Here is a 19,230-nt window from a genome sequence, read left to right as displayed (position 1 = left end):
TGATTGCAAATAAATGCACAGACACTATTTAAACTGAACAGAGATGACATCACTGAATTCAATGATGAACTGCCTTTAACTTTCATTTTGCATTATTGACACACTGTTTTGCTAATGAATGTTGTTCAGTTGCTTTGACGCAATGTATTTTGTTTATGTGTACTGGAAGCTTATGTCACTAAAACAAATTCCTTGTATGCCCAAGCATACTTGGCAATAAAGCTCTTTCTGATTCTGATTCTGAAGGTTTAAGAAAAGAAATCGGCAAACCAGAACAAAGCCACATAAATGAAAGCTATATCTTGAACGTCATCCAGTGGCACGGTCACAATCTAACATTTACCTAACCCTATGAATTTTTTTTTTTCTGTTTCAGCTGTTTCGATCGCGCCGGAGCTTGGAGCACACATATATTCTAGTTATTCAAACTTACATTGCAGTCTGTTCATTATCAAAATAAAATACAGTCAACTAAACATTTAAAAGGTTAAACTGGTCAGTTTAAATAGACCAGTATACCGGTCCTCTCTGCTGTTCCAAGGACGTTTTTGAGGTCAAGCCAGCCAGCAAGTTGAAAAGCACGGTCAATTTAGCCGCCACGTTATTTCTAGGGTCGTGTATAAACGGCGTATTATGGTAAAATAGTCAGAGAACTGATCTGAATGCTATGCTCTTCCAGTGAACGCTACTTTTTTTCCCCAACACACAGTCTGTTACCGTCTGATGCTGAATACCAAAATAAAAACGTCTAATAATCATATTACAAAATAAGAACAATAATATATGCTTGCTGAATCTCTACATTCGAAAAGCTATAGAAATAAAAGTTCTAGATTTCACAGACTGCTTCCACCTCAGACAGAAAGTACAGTGTCAGCTGCGTCGTTTCAGGACAGTCTAATGTGGAAATACAAAATAAGAGCCTCCCAAATCTCATAAATGAGCTGCTGCATTTCTACTTTCAAAAATATATATTAAAAAAAGTTATAGATTGCACAGACCACTTTCACCTCAGATTGAGAGTACACCTTACCACAATGTCAGCTGCATCGTTTCAGTACTGACTGATGTGAAATTACAAAATATGAGCCTCCCAAATCTCATAAACAAGCTTCTGCATCTCTACTTTTAAAAATATATAAAAATAAAATTTATAGATTGCACAAACCCATTCTACCTCAGATTGAGAGTACACCTTACCACAATTTCAGCTGGATTGCTTCAGTAGTGTCTGATGTGGAATTACAAAATAAGAGCCTCCCAAATATCATAAATGTGCTGCATTTCTACTTTCAGAAATATATAAAAATTAAAAGTTATAGATTGCACAGATTACTTTCACCTCAGATTGAGAGTACACCTTACCACAATGTCAGCTGCATCGTTTCAGGAATGTCTGATGTGGAATTACAAAATAAGAGCCTCCCAAATCTCATAAACAAGCTTCTGCATCTCTACCTTCAAAAATTATATATATATATATAAAAAAGTTATAGATTGCACAGGCAGCTTTCACCTCAGATTGAGAGTACACCTTACCACAATGTCAGCTGCATCGTTTCAGTACTGTCTGATGTGGAATTACAAAATAAGAGCCTCCCAAATCTCATAAACAAGCTGCTGCATCTCTACAGTCAAAAATCTATAAAAATAAAAGTTATAGACTGCACATACCACTTACACCTCAGATTGAGAGTACACCTTACCACAATGTCAGCTGCATCATTTCAGTACTGTCTGATGTGGAATTACAAAATAAGAGCCTCCCAAATCTCATAAACCAGCTGCAGCATCTCTTCTTTCAAAAATATATAAAAATAAAAGTTATAGATTTGTTACAGGTCCTGGGCAGTCAGGAAGACTGTAAGCAGTAATCAACTTGACATTAAATGAGAGAGAAAGACAAGAATTAGTTGTTTCCTTAACTGTCCTCTTTGTTGCCTTTTAATACACATACACATTTGTATTTCAGAGTCAGTAAGACACTTTGAATCACAAAATGATTCATAAACATGTTGGTAAAAAATAATACACACTGTATAGATCAAATAAACAATAAATAAATGATAGCAACCTTAACCGAATGTACAGAAATGGTAAGTGATACATGAGTAAACTTTTCTATGACATACTGTAAGTGTCTTAAAATTATTAATAAAATAAATAATAACAAATTGTTTGAACATTAAAACATGTAAATTCCATTTTGGTATTACAATTAATTAATTTAACTAACCTTGACATTAAATGAGAGAGAGAGACAAGAATTAGTTGTTTCCTTAAGCTGCAATCGTCATGGTAACTCTACTCTCTCAACTGTCACCCAGAGTTCAGAAAATGCAGCTGAACTACACAGTGCAAACTCATCATATATTTAAGTTATTAAAATAAAACGTATATATACACGTGTACATAGAAAGGAATGTGTAAAAATAAAAATGAAATATATATAAATAAGTTTATTTGTGACCCCAAACTATATGTAGGGTGGTAACAGATTGCAAAGACCACTTTCACCTCAGATTGAGAGCACACATTGCCACAATGTCAGCTGCATCGTTTCAGGGCAGCCTGATGTGTAATTACAAAATAAGAGCCTCCCAAATCTCATAAACGAGCTGCTGAATCTCTACATTCAAAAATCTATAAAAATAAAACGTATTTATTGCACAAACCCATTCCACCTCAGATTGAGAGTACACCTTGCCACAATGTCAGCTGCATCGTTTCAGTACTGTCTGATGTGGAATTACAAAATAAGAGCCTCCCAAATCTCATAAATAAGCTGCTCTATCTCTACTTTCAAAAATATATATAATTGTGAAACTTGTGTATTTTAATTAAATTCAATGCACACAGACTTGAAGAAGTCTTTGGTCTTTTAATTGTGATGATTTGGGCTCACATTTAACAAACACCCACCAAATCACTATCTCAACAAATTAGAATCCTTAATAAGAACAATAAAGAAAATTGTGAATTGTTGGTCTTCTGAATTTTCATTTACTGTACATTTACTCAATACATGGTAGGGGCTCCTTTTGCTTTTTATTACTGCTTCAATTTGGCGTTGCATTGAGGTGATCAGTTTGTAGCACTGCTGAGGTGGAATGGAAGCCCAGGTTTCTTTGACAGTGGCCTTCAGCTTATCTGCATTTTTTTGGTCTATTGTTTCTCATTTTCCTCTTGACAATACCCTATAGATTCTCTATGGGGTTCAGGTCTTGTGAGTTTGCTGGGAAGTCAAGCACCCTGTGCTGACATTTCCCAACATCACAGCAGCAATAACTTTATGAACTACATTACTTCTAAGATCGATACTATTAGGGATAAAATTGTAACAATGCAGCCTTCAGCTACAGTATCATATCAGACAGTGCACCCCTTATGAAAATTAACCATGGTTTTACTACAAATAAAACCAAAAAACCATGGTTACTATAGTTAAACCATGGTAACCACAACTTAACCATGGTTTTGCTAAATTAACCATAGTTTAACCATGGTATTTGTAGTAAATCTGTAGTAAATTTGTAGTAAATCCCCTGAGGAACAGTTCCACTCATTCTCTACTCTAGGATAGGAAGAATTGTATAAACTTGTTAAATCATCTAAACCAACAACATGTATGTTAGACCCTATTCAATCTAAGCTACTAAAAGAGGTGCTTCCAGAAGTCATAGATCCTCTTCTGACTATTATTAATTCCTCATTGCCATCAGGATATGTCCCCAAAACCTTCAGACTAGCTGTTAATAAGCCTTTCATCAAAAAGACACAACTTGACCCTTAAATTGAGAACTAGTTAATTATAGACAGATCTCGAATCTCACTTTTCTGTCCAAGATTCTAGAAAAGGTATTATCCTCACAAATATATTCCTTCTTAGAGAAAAATGGTACCATAGTATCATAGTACTGAGACTGCTCTTCTTAAAGTTACAAATGACTTGCTCTTATCATCTGATCGTGATTGTATCTCTCTATTAGTGCTATTGGATCTTATTGCTGTGTTCGACACTATTGACCACAACATTCTTTTGCATAGACTAAAAAACTTTGTTGGCATTAAAGGAAGTGCATTAGCATGGTTTAAATCGTACTTATATCAATTTATAGCACTGAATGAAGAGGTATAATATAAATCACAAGTGCAGTTTGGAGTACCTCAAGGCTCAGTACTAGGGCCATGACTCTTCATGCTTTACATGTTACCCTTGGAAGATATCATCTTAACTGTTATGCTGATGATAATCAGCTCTATATTTCTTCACTGGCCGGTGAAACATACAAATAAAAAAAAATGGAATGCATAGTCGATATAAAAAAAGGTGGTGTTAATTATAGGACCTAAAAACTCTGCGTGTAATAGCCTATTATGCAGTCTAAGACTTGATGGCTGCTCTGTCAATTCTTCGTCATTCGTTAGGAACCTAGGTGTGCTATTTGATAGCAATCTTTTCTTAAAAAACACATTTCTATCATTTGTAAAAACTGCATTTTGCAATCTCAAACATATATCTAAATTACAGCCTATCCTCTCAATGTCAAATGCAGAAATGTTATTCCATGCGTTTATGACCTCAAGGTTAGATTATTGTAATGCTTTATTGGGTGTTTGTTCTACACACCTAATAAAAAAAACTCCAGCTGGTCCTAAATGCTAAATGCAGCAGCTAGAGTTAATAGAACCAGGAAATATGACCATATTAGCACGGTTCTGTCAACACTGCACTGGCTCCCTTAATTAGCTAGGTTAATGTCTCAAGCTGGGGAGATGCAGCATAGACGAATTTGATGTGGAACACGCACAAACAAATCGAACTATGAAGGCCCTTATCTTAAAAGAAAGAAGAACGAGGAACATGCTCACTTCTTTCTTATGCACTTTAGAGCGATTTATTTTGTCTCTGAGGACAAAACAAATGCTTTACTGCAGTTCAGCTTCAAACAACAACTCGAGTCATTCATCCACACACTGGCATGCCATAATAAAGTACCTATAACACAATAAACTGTTTCTCTGTCTTTGATCTATTCTTCTGGATAAAATAGAACAAATACAATGCAAAATGTCTTGGTATTATTTATTTTTAGGACATATGCCCGCATTCTCCACCATTATGTAGGGAAACATTAGCTCATTTATTTTGAGAAGAATCAATCTAAAGATTCGAATTGCTTTATTTGAACTGATTCCCAATTTAAGTAGTTTATACTAGCCCCTCAGTGACTGCTGCCTCGAGAAGTGACGACGCCATTTTTTCTTCGAGTGACCGAGACGGTAAGTTGGATTACTTTTCTCAATAAAAGTACACTGAAAAAACATTTTTGCTGATAATTTTACTCACAATATGATTGGTGGTGAACACATTTAGAAATTACTAACTGCGAGTGTTTATGTGAGTTTTAGTGTCAAGTTCGTGTTCGTGAGGTGCAGAGATGTAAGTTACAGAAGAGTGAAAGTTTCTCATGCTGTTTCGATTTCCTGAAGAAAAGGTGACTAACGTTATGTGTAAAGTAACTTTTTGGAATGTGTTGACATATGTACTTTTTTATGTTATAACGTTATATATTTTACGCTACTTTCAGTTAGGTTCGTTGACATCCTCTCGCCTCTGTTCCCGCCTCGGCCTGGGTTTACTGGAATCTGACGCTGAAGACTGAAGCAGCTCAGTTACATTCAGTAGGTTTTCTGCTCAAATTAGACAGTTCGTCAAATGGTAAATGTATTTGTTTTTGAAAGCATAGAGTGTGGCATTTCGCCATTTCCATGCTTTGAAATGGTAATAGTGGGACTGTTAATCATCATCCGCTAACAATTTAGTTTTTTGTGACTCATAACAACGTGTTGAAGTGTCTGTCTCGCCACTGCAGATCTGTAAATCTGTCAGTCTTTCAGTTTCCTTAAGTGCCCACTGCCACAGCGTGCATGTACTTTATCAATTCATATGGCATGCTATTTTGGGTTGAATAATGTCCTAAATATTTCCAGATATACAAAGTTAAGTTTTAATGAAGAAATATATCTGAATCTATCTATAGTTTCTTTTCACATTATAAATAATCAATTAATAGTAAGATAAATTAACACTTGTTAATTTATTCTAATGTAGTACACTGTTCATTTTAAGATGCCTTATTACTCATGTTACTCATTAAAATTATACAAATGTATTTAATAATCAGATTAAATAAATACTTAAATTGTTTCAGGCCTCCATGTGAATATTGCACAATGTCTCATTTAATTGACCCTAGAATGAAGGATGTAAATTTTTTTGCTTGTTTGTTTGTTTGTTTTTTTATCCTTTTTCAATAGAATTGGCCCAGACTTCTGCTGTGTCAAGTGAAGGAAGCTCCTGTGAGTCTGATGACTCTGATTGTGAGTGATGGAAGCCCTACAAGGAAGGAGCAGAATGCTGAAGATGACGCCAGAAGTGTGAGTCTCATTTATGTTATTCTGTGTGCAGTAGAAATTTAAAATGCACAAATTAATATGAAAAATGTAAGTTTTAACTGGGCAGGCACACAATATTAGCTTATGTTCACACCTGGAATTTACTAATTATTAATTTAAGATCTCAAACTGCAAAAAGATAAATGGTAAGTTGACCCAAAAATGAAAAATTTCATCATTTCTCACTCTGTCATTCTAAACCTGCAAGACTTGCATTCATTTTCAAAACAAAAATAAAGATATTTTGAATGAGATAATTTCCTTCCATCGACAGTCTACACAACTACCACTTTGATACTTCAAGAAGTTCATAAAGAGATCATAAAACTAACCCAAATGAATCGAGCGGTTTAGTCCAAATTTTCTGAAGAGACTCGATCACTATACAATGAACAGAATTACTTTTTTCACATTTTAACATTGATCAGGGAACATAAACAGAAAATTTGGACTAAACCACATGATACGTATGGATTAATTCTCTTTATGGATTGGTTCTCTTTATGAAGTTTATGAAGTATTAAAGTGGTAGTTGCATGGACGTCAGGGACAGAAATCTTATATTCTTTTAAAATAATTTCAGTTGTGTTTGAAAGATAACAAAAGGCTGAGTAAACTGATGAAAATTTCATCTTTTAACAAACCCTGTAATAAAAGTATATGGCCATATGCATCACCCAAGATGCGTGCAAATGCCAGGTTGGGAACAGAGCCACTGTGTGACTACACAATCAACTGAGCAGAATGGTTCCTGAGAGAGATCTTGTCATTAATTGTTTTTATTTTTGTATTTTTTCAAAAAGCAAAGTTCCCGGCTTCTCCCACGACCTTCAAGAAGCCAATTGACCTTTGATTCAGCTGTAAAGGAGGAAGAAACTATCTTCACTACCTATTGTCTGCCTCAAAATATTGGCAGATGGGTCGTATATGAAAAACTAATATTGGCGGGTGTCGCTGTTGGACAGTGTTTTCTCTACTTCCTGTTGGCCTTCTGTAGCTAATCGTAGCTCGGTGTAGCTGTTTTTATTGTATTTTTTCTCTAGAATCTCTATCTTACTATCACTCTCTGTTTTTTAAAGTGTTTTTCACAAGTTCATCAAACAACCGCAGAAAGAATATTTCATCAAGCACGGTGAGTAATGGCTTCTCCTGCTATTGTTATTTGCACCTCTTGCCACATGTACAGTTTATCTCTCTCTCTCGCTGATGAGGGATTCACATGTGATATATGCAGGGAAATAGTTAGGCTGACAGAGAAGATTTCAGAATTAGAGACACGCATCCAAACTTTAATTGAGGACAGTAAGAATGTTAGGGCTCTAGATACGGCTTTGGATGCGTCTAGCTCAGGGATTCCTATACATTGTTCGGTTCTGGAAACAGAGCCCCTGCAGCAGGGCAACTGGGTGACGGTGAGGCAGCGTAGTCATGGGTCAAAACACCGCTCTTCTGTTCCGATCAAAACATTAAACAGGTTCTCCCCACTCAGTGATGCACCCACTGAGAAACCTGATTTAAGTGGTCTAGTTATTGGTGATTCTATTGTACGGAACGTGAATATAGAGACAGCAGCCACCATAGTCAAATGTTTACCGGGAGCCAGAGCGCCTGACATCTTGGCAAATTTAAAAGTGCTGGCTAATGCTAAACGTTGGGGCAGACCTGACCTGTTGAAAAGAGATGGTCTTCATCCCTCCTGGGGTGGCGCCACTCTTCTCTCTAGAAATATGGCAAATAGTCTTAGTGTTTATACTTGACTAACTGGGGCCCAGGTCAGGAAGCAGACAGACTGGCTAAACCAACCGTCTGCTAGCTGCCTCCTGTCACAGAGGTCAGTTAATTCTCAGCACATAGAGACTTTTTCACCTAGATATCACACTATAGAGACTGTGTCTGTTCCCCGAACTAGAAAATACAAAAAACGTCCAAACCAAGTTAAGATTAACAATTTAATTGAGGTTCAACAAATAAAAAACAGAAGCAATATGGATAAACAAATGATAAAGCTTGGCTTAGTTAATATCAGATCCCTTTCTACAAAAACACTTTTTGTAAATATTATGATCACTGATCATAATATAGATGTACTCTGTTTGACAGAAACCTGGCTAAAACCTGATGATTATATTATTTTAAATGAGTCCACCCCCCAGGATTACTGTTATAAATATGAGCCGCGTCTAAAAGGCAAAGGTGGAGGTGTTGCTTCAATTTATAACAACGTTTTCAGGATTTCTCAGAGGGCAGGCTTCAAGTATAACTCGTTTGAAGTAAAGGTGCTTCATATAACATTATCCAGAGAAACAAATGTTAATGATAAATCCCCTGTTATGTTTGTACTGGCTACTGTATACAGGCCACCAGGGCACCATACAGACTTTATTAAAGAGTTTGGTGATTTTACATCCGAGTTAGTTCTGGCTGCAGATAAAGTTTTAATAGTTGGTGATTTTAATATCCATGTTGATAATGAAAAAGATGCATTGGGATCAGCATTTATAGACATTCTGAACTCTTATTGGTGTTAGACAACACGTTTCAGGACCTACTCATTGTCAAAATCATACTCTAGATTTAATACTGTCACATGGAATTGATGTTGATAGTGTTGAAATTATTCAGCCAAGTGATGATATCTCAGATCATTATTTAGTTCTGTGCAAACTTCATATAGCCAAAATTGTAAATTCTACTTCTTGTTACAAGTATGGAAGAACCATCACTTCTACCACAAAAGACTGCTTTTTAAGTTATCTTCCTGATGTATCTAAATTCCTTAGCATATCCAAAACCTCAGAACAACTTGATGATGTAACAGAAACTATGGACTCTCTCTTTTTTAGCACTTTAAATAAAGTCAATGTCAATGTCAATGTCACCTTTATTTATATAGCGCTTTAAACAAAATACATTGCGTCAAAGCAACTGAACAACATTCATTAGGAAAACAGTGTCAATAATGCAAAAATGATAGTTAAAGGCAGTTCATCATTGGATTCAGTTATGTCATCTCTGTTCAGTTAAATAGTGTCTGTGCATTTATTTGCAATCAAGTTAACGATATCGCTGTAGATGAAGTGTCCCCAACTAAGCAAGCCAGAGGCGACAGCGGCAAGGAACCGAAACTCCATCGGTGACAGAATGGAGAAAAAAACCTTGGGAGAAACCAGGCTCAGTTGGGGGGCCAGTTCTCCTCTGACCAGACGAAACCAGTAGTTCAATTCCAGGCTGCAGCAAAGTCAGATTGTGCAGAAGAATCATCTGTTTCCTGTGGTCTTGTCCTGGTGCTCCTCTGAGACAAGGTCTTTACAGGGGATCTGTATCTGGGGCTCTAGTTGTCCTGGTCTCCGCTGTCTTTCAGGGATGTAGAGGTCCTTTCTAGGTGCTGATCCAGCATCTGGTCTGGATACGTACTGGATCCGGGTGACTGCAGTGACCCTCTGATCTGGACACAGACTGGATCTGGTGGCCACGGTGACCTCGGAACAAGAGAGAAACAGACAAATATTAGCGTAGATGCCATTCTTCTAATGATGTAGCAAGTACATAGGTTGTTATGGGAAGTGTTTCCGGTTCCGGTTTACCTAATTAATGCAGCCTAAAAATCCTTTAACGGATTTGGATAATAAAAGCATATTAGTATGTTATGTGTATGCCAGGTTAAAGAGATGGGTCTTTAATCTAGATTTAAACTGCAAGAGTGTGTCTGCCTCCCGAACAATGTTAGGTACAAAAAAGTTGCTCCTTTACGCTTAAGGAAGGTTAAGGAAAACAGTTTGACACCATGGTATAATGAGCATACTCGCACCCTAAAGAGAGCAGCCCGAAAAATGGAGCGCAGCTGGAGGAAAACCAAACTAGAGGTATTTCGTATTGCTTGGCGGGAAAGTAACCTATCCTACAGAAAAGCATTAAAAACTGCTAGATCCGATTACTTTTCTTCTCTTTTAGAAGAAAACAAACATAACCCCAGGTATTTATTCAATACAGTGGCTAAATTAACGAAAAATAAAGCCTCAACAAGTGTTGACTTTTCCCAACACCACAGCAGTAATGACTTTATGAACTACTTTACTTCTAAAATTGATACTATTAGAGATAAAATTGCAACCATTCAGCTGTCAGCTACAGTATCACATCAGACAGTGCACTATAGACCCCCTGAGGAACAGTTCCACTCATTCTCTACTTTAGGAGAGGAAGAATTGTATAAACTTGTTAAATCATCTAAACCAACAACATGTATGTTAGACCCTATACCATCTAAGCTCCTAAAAGGGGTGCTTCCAGAAGTCATAGATCCTCTTCTGACTATTATTAATTCCTCATTGTCATTAGGATATGTCCCCAAAACCTTCAAACTGGCTGTTATTAATCCTCTCATCAAAAAACCACAACTTGACCCCAAAGAACTAGTTAATTATAAACCAATCTCGAATCTCCCTTTTCTGTCCAAGATACTAGAAAAGGTGGTATCCTCACAATTATATTCCTTCTTAGAGAAAAATGGTATATGTGAGGATTTCCAGTCAGGATCTAGACGGTATCATAGTACTGAGACTGCTCTCCTTAGAGTTACAAATGATCTGCTCTTATCATCTGATCGTGGGTGTATCTCTCTATTAGTTTTATTGGATCTTAGTGCTGCGTTTGACACAATTGACCACAACATTCTTTTGCAAAATTTTGCGGTTCCGGTTTACCTAATTAATGCAGCCTAAAAATCCTTTAACGGATTTGGATAATAAAAGCATATTAGTATGTTATGTGTATGCCAGGTTAAAGAGATGGGTCTTTAATCTAGATTTAAACTGCAAGAGTGTGTCTGCCTCCCGAACAATGTTAGGTAGGTTATTCCAGAGTTTAGGCGCCAAATAGGAAAAGGATCTGCCGCCCGCAGTTGATTTTGATATTCTAGGTATTATCAAATTGCCTGAGTTTTGAGAACGTAGCGGACATAGAGGATTATAATGTAAAAGGAGCTCATTCAAATACTGAGGTGCTTAACCATTCAGGGCTTTATAAGTAATAAGCAATATTTTAAAATCTATACGATGTTTGATAGGGAGCCAGTGCAGTGTTGACAGGACCGGGCTAATATGGTCATACTTCCTGGTTCTAGTAAGAACTCTTGCTGCTGCATTTTAGACTAGCTGTAGTTTGTTTACTAAGCGTGCAGAACAACCACCCAATAAAGCATTACAATAATCTAACCTTGAGGTCATAAATGCATGGATTAACATTTCTGCATTTGACATTGAGAGCATAGGCCGTAATTTAGATATCTTTTTGAGATGGAAAAATGCAGTTTTACAAATGCTAGAAATGTGGCTTTCTAAGGAAAGATTGCGATCAAATAGCACACCTAGGTTCCTAACTGATGACGAAGAATTGACAGAGCAACCATCAAGTCTTAGAAAGTGTTCTAGGTTATTACAAGCGGAGTTTTTAGGTCCTATAATTAACACCTCTGTTTTTTCAGAATTTAGCAGTAAGAAATTACTCCTCATCCAGTTTTTTATATCGACTATGCAATCCATTAGTTTTTCAAATTGGTGTGTTTCACCGGGCTGCGAAGAAATATAGAGCTGAGTATCATCAGCATAACAGTGAAAGCTAAAACCATGTTTCCTGATGATATCTCCCAAGGGTAACATATAAAGCGCGAAGAGTAGCGGCCCTAGTACTGGGCCTTGAGGTACTCCATACTGCACTTGTGATCGATAGGATACATATTCATTCACTGCTACGAACTGATGGTGGTCATATAAGTACGATTTAAACCACTTCCACTGATGCCAACAAAGTGTTCAAGTCTATGCAAAAGAATGTTGTGGTCAATTGTGTCAAACACAGCACTAAGATCCAATAAAACTAATAGAGAGATACACCCACGACCAGATGATAAGAGCAGATCATTTGTAACTCTAAGGAGAGCAGTCTCAGTACTATGATACGGTCTAAATCCTGACTGGAAATCCTCACATATACCATTTTTCTCTAAGAAGGAATATAATTGTGAGGACACCACCTTTTCTAGTATCTTGGACAGAAAAGGGATATTCGAGATTGGTCTATAATTAACTAGTTATTTGGGGTCAAGTTGTGTTTTTTTGATGAGAGGCTTAATAACAGCCAGTTTGAAGGTTTTGGGGACATATCCTAATGACAATGAGGAATTAATAATAGTCAGAAGAGGATCTATGACTTCTGGAAGCACCTCTTTTAGGAGCTTAGATGGTATAGGGTCTAACATACATGTTGTTGGTTTAGATGATTTAACAAGTTTATACAATTCTTCCTCTCCTATGGTAGAGAATGAGCGGAACTGTTCCTCAGGGGGTCTATAGTGCACTGTCTGATGTGATACTGTAGCTGACGGCTGAATGGTTGCAATTTTATCTCTAATAGTATCGATTTTAGAAGTAAAGTAGTTCATAAAGTCATTACTGCTGTGGTGTTGGGAAATGTCAACACTTGTTGAGGCTTTATTTTTCGTTAATTTAGCACCTGGGGTTATGTTTGTTTTCTTCTAAAAGAGAAGAAAAGTAATCGGATCTAGCAGTTTTTAATGCTTTTCTGTTCTGTTCTTTCTTTCGGATATGTTACTTTCCCGCCAAGCAATACGAAATACCTCTAGTTTTGTTTTCCTCCAGCTTCACTCCATTTTTCGGGCTGCTCTCTTTAGGGTGCGAGTATGCTCATTATACCATGGTGTCAAACTGTTTTCCTTAACCTTCCTTAAGCGTTAAGCGCAACTTTATTTAAAGTGCTAGAAAAGAGAGAGTCCATAGTTTCTGTTACATCATCAAGTTGTTCTGAGGTTTTGGATATGCTAAGGAATTTGGTTACATCAGGAAGATAACTTAAAAAGCAGTCTTTTGTGGTAGAAGTGATGGTTCTTCCATACTTGTAACAAGAAGTAGAATTTACAATTTTGGCTATATGAAGTTTGCACAGAACTAAATAATGATCTGAGATATCATCACTTGGCTGAATAATTTCAACACCATCAACATCAATTCCATGTGACAGTATTAAATCTAGAGTATGATTTCAACAATGAGTAGGTCCTGAAACGTGTTATCTAACCCCAGTAGAGTTCAGAATGTCTATAAATGCTGATCCCAATGCATCTTTTTCATTATCAACATGGATATTAAAATCACCAACTATTAAAACTTTATCTGCTGTCAGAACTAACTCGGATGTAAAATCACCAAACTCTTTAATAAACTCTGTATGGTGGCCTAAAGGCCCTGGTGGCCTGTATACAGTAGCCAGTACAAACATAACAGGGGATTTATCATTAACATTTGTTTCTCTGGATAATGTTATATGAAGCACCATTATTTCAAACGAGTTATACTTGAAGCCTGCCCTCTGAGAAATCCTGAAAACGTTGTTATAAATTGAAGCAACACCTCCACCTTTGCCTTTTAGACGCGGCTCATGTTTATAACAGTAATCTTGGGGGGTGGACTCATTTAAAATAATGTAATCATCAGGTTTTAGCCAGGTTTCTGTCAAACAGAGTACATCTATATTATGATCAGTGATCATATTATTTACAAAAAGTGTTTTCGTAGAAAGGGATCTGATATTCAATAAGCCAAGCTTTATCATTTGTTTATCCATATTGCTTCTGTTTTTTAGTTGTTGAACCACAATTAAATTGTTAATCTTAACTTGGTTTGGACGTTTTATGTTTTTTCTAGTTCGGGGAACAAACACAGTCTCTATAGTGTGATATCTAGGTGAAAAAGTCTCTATGTGCTGAGATTTAACTGACCTCTGTGACGGGAGGCAGCTAGCAGACGGTCGGTTTAGCCAGTCTGTCTGCTTCCTGACCTGGGCCCCAGTTAGTCAAGTATAAACACTAAGACTATTTGCCATATTTCTAGAGAGAAGAGTGGCGGCACTCCAGGAGGGATGAAGACCATCTCTTTTAAACAGGTCAGGTCTGCCCCAAAAGCTCGTCCAATTGTCTATGAAATCTATGTTATTCTGTGGGCACCACTTAGACATCCAGCCATTGAGTGATGACAATCTGCTATGCATCTCATCACCACAGTAAGCAGGGAGGGGACCAGAGCATATTACAGTGTCTGACATCGTGCTTGCAAGTTCACACACCTCTTTAATGTTATTTTTAGTGATCTCCGACTGGCGAAGTCGAACATCATTAGTGCCGGCATGAATAACAATCTTACTGTATTTACGTTTAGCATTAGCCAGCACTTTTAAATTTGCCAAGATGTCAGGCGCTCTGGCTCCCGGTAAACATTTGACTATGGTGGCTGCTGTCTCTATATTCACGTTCCGTACAATAGAATCACCAATAACTAGAGCACTTTCATCAGGTTTCTCAGTGGGTGCATCACTGAGTGGGGAGAACCTGTTTAATGTTTTGATCGGAACAGAAGAGCAGTGTTTTGACCCACGACTACGCTGCCTCACCGTCACCCATTTGACCTGCTGCAGCGGCTCTGTTTCCGGAACAGAACAATGTTCAGGAATCCCTGAGCTAGACGCATCGAAAGCCGTATCTAGAGCCCTAACATTCTTACTGTCCTCAATTAAAGTTTGGATGCGTGTCTCTAATTCTGAAATCTTCTCTGTCAGCCTAACTATTTCCCTGCATTTATCACATGTGAATCCCTCATCAGCGACAGAGATAGATAAACTGTACATGTGGCAAGAGGTGCAAGTAACAATGACAGGAGAAGCCATTACTCACCGTGCTTGATGAAATATTCTTACTGCGGTTGTTTGATGAACTTGTGAAAAACTTTTGTCAGTCAGCCAAGGCAAGACAGCGGAGACCAGGACAACTAGAGCCCCAGATACAGATCCCCTGTAAAGACCTTGTCTCAGAGGACCACCAGGACAAGACCACAGGAAACAGCTGATTCTTCTGCACAATCTGACTTTGCTGCAGCCGGAATTGAACTACTGGTTTCGTCTGGTCAGAGGAGAAATGGCCCCCCAACTGAGCCTGGTTTCTCCCAAGGTTTTTTTCTCTTTTCTGTCACCGATGGAGTTTCGGTTTCTTGCCGCTGTCGCCTCTGGCTTGCTTAGTTGGGGTCACTTCATCTACAGCGATATCGTTGACTTGATTGCAAATAAATGCACAGACACTATTTAACTGAACAGAGATGACATCACTGAATTCAAAAGGAGGGTTATGCTTGAAATCATTGTTCTTCCATTGTTAACCATGGTGACCTGCAAAGAAACGCGTGCAGCCATCATTGCATTGTATAAAAATGGCTTCACAGGCAAGGATATTCTGGCTACTAAGATTGCACCTAAATCAATAATTTATAGGATCATCAAGAACTTCAAGGAAAGAGGTTCGATTCTTGTAAAGAAGGCTTCAGGGCGTCCAAGAAAGTCCAGCAAGCGCCAGGATCGTCTCCTAAAGAGGATTCAGCTGTGGGATCGGAGTGCCACCAGTGCAGAGCTTGCTCAGGAATGGCAGCAGGCAGGTGTGAGCGCATCTGCACGCACAGTGAGGCGAAGACTTTTGGAAGATGGCCTGGTGTCAAGAAGGGCAGCAAAGAAGCCACTTCTCTCTAAAAAAAGCATCAGGGACAGATTGATCTTCTGCAGAAAGTATAGTGAATGGACTGCTGAGGACTGGGGCAAAGTCATATTCTCTGATGAAGCCCCTTTCCGATTGTTTGGGGCATCTGGAAAAAGGCTTGTCCGAAGAAGAAAGGGTGAGCGCTACCATCAGTCCTGTGTCATGCCAACAGTAAAGCATCCTGACACCATTCATGTGTGGGGTTGCTTCTCATCCAAGGGAGTGGGCTCACTCACAATTCTGCCCAAAAACATAGCCATGAATAAAGAATGGTACCAAAACACCCTCCAACAGCAAATTCTTCCAACAATGCAACAACACCGTGCCATAAGGCAAAAGTGATAACTAAGTGGCTCGAGGACCAGAATGTTGAAATTTTGGGTCCATGGCCTGGAAACTCCCCAGATCTTAATCCCATTGAGAACTTGTAGTCAATCCTCAAGAGGCGGGTGGACAAACAAAAACCCACTAATTCTGACAAACTCCAAGAAGTGATTATGAAAGAATGGGTTGTTATCAGTATTTGGCCCAGAAGTTGATTGAGAGCATGCCCAGTCGAATTGCAGAGGTCCTGAAAAAGAATGGCCAACACTGCAAATACTGACTCTTTGCATAAATGTCATGTAATTGTCGATAAAAGCCTTTAAAACGTATGAAGTGCTTGTAATTATATTTCAGTACATCACAAAACAACTGAAACAAAGATCTAAAAGCAGTTTAGCAGCAAACTTTTTGAAAACTAATATTTATGTAATTCTCAAAACTTTTGGCCACGACTGTACTTTTAACACAGATTGGGACCATATATGATCTTTAGTAGTGTTAAAATCGACACTTTAAGTGTTGAACTGACACTCCGTTTTTTACTGTGTATATTATTATATACTGCGATTATATTTATCCATTATAATTATATATTTTTAATTATTGTTCTGTTCTGATAAATTAGATACATTTTAGGATTTGTTGTAAATTGAAGGGAACTAAAAATATCCTGTTGTCACATAATAACATTATTAGGCCTGCCGTTATTGTTTCTGAATGTAATAAAATGCAACTTATGCATGACTTATATATATTTAATAATAATTTTTTTTGCATGTTTTTTTTTTTTTTTTTAAACATGCAGCAAACGAAAATAGGCGATTTATCAGTTAAAATTTGTCACTGTGGGTAAACAAATTTAAATTATAAATAGGAACAGAGTCTGGGCCAAATCTAGGCTATGTTGTTAACTATTTACTAGTTTTGTGTATATTTTTATTCAGTATTTTATTTTATTTTTCATTGCATCTGAAAATGACTTTGAGCATCACATTCACTTCGTGCACTTTGGCGCAGATCCACCTCCTGTCAGGTAGGACTCGGGACACTGATGTAAAGGTGAATTCAGAACTGTGTTTATTTAAATAAAGTTTCAAGTGCTCAGTGTTTTCAGTTCTTTAGTGCACAGTGAAGCTTTGATATTCTAGTGCAGGCTTGTATGGAATTCACATGGAGCGGGGAATCACACAGGTGAGCTTGTTTGGAACGCAGATGTCAAAGCCACAGTGAAGGATCGCTCATTAATGTTCTCTTTCCTTCTTATAAGCCAAAGACAGTACCAGCTCGGGGTAATCACAGGAGACTACAGCAACCGTCGAATCACTTGATGTTGCACGGTGATTCACGGTTCTGGGAACAGCAGAACAAGAACACCAGTTAGCGTAACACTAAGGTGAGTATACGTTATGTCTGGCTTGCAGGAGCTTGGAGACAACTTTGAGAGGATCGTTCCTGTTGGAGGCTTGATGGGGAACTGAGGTACGGGTGAGTGCTTTCATTGTGTCCTTGATTGGTTCTGTGATTCATGGCAGGTGTGGCTGGTTAGTAATCAGGTGACTGTGAGCGTTGGTGATTGGTGGGGACCGGGCTTGCCAGATCCCTGACACCCCCTCCCCCTCCAGGGTCCGTGCCAGCAGACTTAACTCTCCGACACCATGGGGGTATACCTCTGGGTCGTGGAGTGGGTTTTTCGGGATTCTGGGTATGAAAGTCTGGGAGCAGGTTGGGGTCGAGGATATCTTGATGAGGTACCCAAAATCTTTCCTCTGGTCCATAGTCCTCCCAGTCTACAAGATACTCCAGTCGCCCACCACGACGTCGGGAGTCCAGTATCTCTCATACCGTGTAGATGGGTTCGGCGTCAATGGGTGGCAACGGGGGTTCGTCGTCAGGGCTGGGTCTGTGGAGGAAACAGAGACAGGAGCGTGATGGGGTTTTAGCAAGGAAACATGAAAGGTGGGGTGTATCCGATATTGTGCAGGTAGGCATAGACGATATGTGACAGGGTTAATTTGTCGTTCCACGGGGAAAGGTCCAATGTACTTAGGGCTGAGCTTCTTACAAGGTTGTCTCAGACAGATATCCCTGGTAGATAGCCATACCAATTGACCAGGTTGGTACGTGGGGTTCGGCCTTCGATGCGTATCGGCAAAGCGTTGTTGACAATTCACGGCTTGTTGGAAATGCTGATGGGCCTGGTCCCAAACCCTCTCACTATTTTCGAACCAGGTATTGACAGCAAGGACTTCCGAAGGCTCACCTGACCAGGGAAACAGCAGAGGTTGATAACCTAGGATACATTGAAATGGGGTAAGGTTAGTGGATGATTGACAGAGTGAGTTTGGGCGTGTTCGGCCCAGATGAGGTAACGGTTCCACAGGTTTTGGTTTTGATGGCAGAAAGTTCGTAAGAAGAGACTGATATCCTGAATTTTGCGCTCAGTTTGTCCATTTGCCTGGGGATGATAACCGGAAGTGAGACTGACAGTGACATTGAGTAATGAGAAGAAAGCTCGCCATACCCAGGAAATGAACTGTGGTCCTCGGTCCTAATTTCCTAAACACATGTTCGAAAAGGAGTTCAGCAGTCTCAAAGGCTGTGGGAAGAGCTCATAAGGGAATTAGTTTGCATGGCTTAGAAAATCTGTCAATGGCTACTAAAATGCATGTCATGTCATCTGACACAGGGAGGTCTGTGACGAAAATCTACTCCGATGTGAGACTAAGGGCGATGGGGAATAGGTAAAGGTACTAACTTCCCTGTGGGTAGCTGCCGAGGGACTTTGGTCATGGCACAGAGTATGCATCCCCAGATGAATTCCTGTACATCCTCGTGCATTCCCGGCCACCAGTATTTGC

This window comes from Carassius carassius, chromosome 3, assembly GCF_963082965.1.
Source record: "Carassius carassius chromosome 3, fCarCar2.1, whole genome shotgun sequence".
Lineage (NCBI taxonomy): Eukaryota > Metazoa > Chordata > Actinopteri > Cypriniformes > Cyprinidae > Carassius > Carassius carassius.
Note: the sequence above shows the minus strand (reverse complement) of the source record.